The sequence below is a fragment of the Lathyrus oleraceus genome, chromosome 4, assembly GCF_024323335.1.
Source record: "Lathyrus oleraceus cultivar Zhongwan6 chromosome 4, CAAS_Psat_ZW6_1.0, whole genome shotgun sequence".
Taxonomy (NCBI): domain Eukaryota; kingdom Viridiplantae; phylum Streptophyta; class Magnoliopsida; order Fabales; family Fabaceae; genus Lathyrus; species Lathyrus oleraceus.
The window spans coordinates 156669937-156673305 of record NC_066582.1 but is presented as its reverse complement, the minus strand read 5'-3'; the positions used below and the strand labels follow the sequence as shown (position 1 = coordinate 156673305).

At 30.7% G+C, this 3369-nt stretch overlaps 1 pseudogene; it reads left to right on the top strand.

Moving 5' to 3' along the window:
• Window positions 1–1325: 1325 nt before the first annotated feature.
• LOC127136491 (uncharacterized) lies at window positions 1326–3021 on the top strand (annotated as a pseudogene).
• Window positions 3022–3369: the final 348 nt, after the last annotated feature.

Below are 3369 nucleotides of genomic sequence, written 5' to 3'. Positions count from 1 at the left end.
AGATTAAAACAAAAAAATAGGTTAAAACTAAAATTTTATGAATAGGGTTTTACCCCTGGTTATTTTTAACAACCGAGGTAAAAAGCAGCACAATTTTGAACATCTAAAAAATGTAGTTACTGGGGATCTAACTCGTGACCAGTGTCACTTTTCCCCTCAATTATTTAAACCTCAATGGGTAAATGACAAGTTTTCATTTCGCCCTTTGTTACGTCGCTTGTGTAACCGAGGTTATATCTCCTTCACGTACGATATAAAACGGGGTTATTTGTAGTAGTATTAGGTAACCAAAGGAATATATTGTTTTATTTTTAAATAAAAAATAAAATAAAAAAGAAAGGTGCCACTTATAAATAAATAAAAACGTAATTTATAGTTTCTGAGATTCGAAGCATGTTCCTTGAATTAGTTTTCCTTTTGGTCATTTATTTCAAACGAGAGAATATATGGTATTTAAAAAAAAAGTTAAAATATGGCGCGTTCAGTAATTATTCGATAGTTATTTATTGGTTAAGGTGAAAGTTTTGTCATATTTGTCAATCCCTTATTTTCTTTCTCCAATTTTCCCACTTGGCTTCACAGCATTTGCATATGGGTGGTTGAAAATCTAAGGTAAAATGAGTATTTCAGTTTTCTCTTATTCTTTTCTCCTTTTCAACTGAACCCTAAAAAAATCATTTTTCTCAATTTATCTTAAATAGGTTCCTTTATAATCAATTAGAGTAATTATTCTCTTTTAAGTATGAATAACTATTTAAAATGATTTCATTGTTCTCTTTATAGGATGAAAAAGTTTTTTCTTGTGCTTTTTACAGCAAAGCTACTTCTTCGGTTAATCTAGAAGTATCAGAAACTCATCATCAATGTGATAGTATTAAAGTTATTGATTAGAAATTGTTGGAAACATATCCAAGAATTAGGCCTCCAATTTCGAGCTATCATCCTAACATCCAAAACGAGGTAAGAAAAACTTATTTAAAAATAGGTCATGATCAACCTCCTCACAATTTTGTTTACCCTTGATTTTTTTAGGGTAAACAAAGATGTTGATTTTGAAAAAAAAATGATTTGATTTATATGTCTGGATTGATTATAGTGACTTTAAGGACCTAAAAGTTTGTTCGCGATGTTTTTTGTATAAAAATGTTTCTAAATATAGGGGGATCACTTTGTGGGAGACTCTTTTTTTTATTGGAAGAACGCATAAAAATTGACTAATCAATGTACATATTCCAATAGTCCTATTGTTGTGTGCATATGGGTTATGCTCTCAAGAAACCAAACCAAATTGTATTAAGGTTGTGTTTGTTAATCAAACTAAGGAAATGAATGTTGAATATCGTGTTCGTATAAACACATCCCTTATAGCTACTAAATTTATTTTTATATGTGGCATGCCATTTAGAGAGAGTGACGATTCCCTTAACTCTTTATTTAAGGGGCTATTTCTTAAGTTGGTGGACTCTTTAAAGGAAATAAATCTAGAGACAACTAGTGTAATAGATTGCGCTCCGGGAAATAACTTCATGATTGCCCCAAAGATTCAAAATGGTCTTATTGTTGCTTGTACATTTGAAATAACTCAACAAATTAATGTGATATTTTAGATGATGTGTTTTATGTTTTTATTGATGAATCTGGTGAGGTTGCTGGTAAATAACAAATGGTTGTTGTTGTTTTGCTATGTTAATATTGAAGGTTTGGTACAAAGAAAGGTTTCCTAGCATTGTAAGTGTTAAATAAAAAAGTGTTAAGTCACTTAAGAAGGAACTTCAAAAGTTTTTTTCTATTAATGGCTTGAGTTTATCTAGCATTTGGGGGAAAGGGTATGATGAAGCTAGCAATATGCGAGTTAAGTTTGGTGGTTTCAAAACTTTAATCGCAAATGACAATTCATTTGATTATTATGTGCATTGTTTCACCCATCAATTTTAATTGGAAGTTGTTACATGTTCTAAGACTTACAAAGATGTTAATGGTTTTTTCGTAAGGTTAATATGTTTATTAATTTCATAAAATCTTTTAACAAAATACAGGAATTGCTTCGGGAAAATCAAGTAACTCAATTTTCTAAATTGATTGAAGAGGGCCAAATAGATAATGGTGGTGGATTAAATCAAGAATCATATGTTGCTAGAGTGGGTGACACTGGATTGGGTTCCCACTTTAGGCCTATAACTAGTTCGATGACTTTGTATGTTGACATTATTGGGGTACTTGAAAAAGTCAGGAAGGATATATCATTTGAAAAATATGGTGAAACTATGTTTTTGCTAGATGTGTTACAATCCTTTAATTTTATATTCATGTTATATATTATGTTTGAGATATTAGGATTTACAAATGACTTTAGTGTATTGCTATAAAAGTTTGATCAAGATCTTTTAAATACTTTGTCACTTGTCAATGCTACCAAACAAGAATTATAATAAATGAGGAATGATGGATGTGAATAACTTATATCTAAGATTGTGGAAATTTGCAATTAGCATGATATTGATGTTCTTGATAAGGATGCACCGTATGTGAAAGGGAAAAAGCCTAGGTGACACACTACAACTTCTAGTGTTTCTAATTTGCATCATTATAAGCATGATTATTTGTTTAATGTTTTAGATTTTTAGTTGCATGAGCTCAATGCTAAGTTTGATGAAGAGAATAATAAAACTTTACAATGTGTTTCTTGTTTGAGTCCATCATCATCATTTTCAACTTTGGATGTTAAAAAATTATTCATGATGGTTGAACTTTATCCAAATTATATTGTAGATATGTCGGAAGTGTTGGTGCGACATCAACTTCAGAATCATGTTAGAAATGTTCGATGTGACCCAAAATTTTCAAAGTTAAAAGAACTTTAAGATCTTTGCACAAAACTTGTGGAAACAAATAAGTGAAACACATTTAGTATGGTTTGTAAGCTTGTGAAGTTAGATTTTAGTCTTGCTGCTAGCAATTGCAAGCGTGGAACGTGTTTTTTCAGCTATGACGTTTGTGAATAGTAAGCTATATAACAATTAACAATGATGTTATTTTAGCTCATTTTAAAGAAATGAATGGTAGACAATGTTCATCATGTTTTGGGGCCTCTATCCTATGTCGCTCAAGTTCTGTGCATTCCAAACCAAATGTCACGTAACATCAAAATTATTTTTAAACCATCATGAACCTTCCTGAAAACATAAATTCAAATAGTTTCCATCTCTTATTTCTCCTTTGAGGCAAACATACATCAACAAGTATACCACATGGTCTAAACTAATGTCATAGTTTTCATGTTGCACATCATCGAAAACTTAGCAAAGTAGAAGGATGCGTATCAGTTATTCTTCAAATCTCTGCAACACTTATTTTTTGGAGTCTCTAACA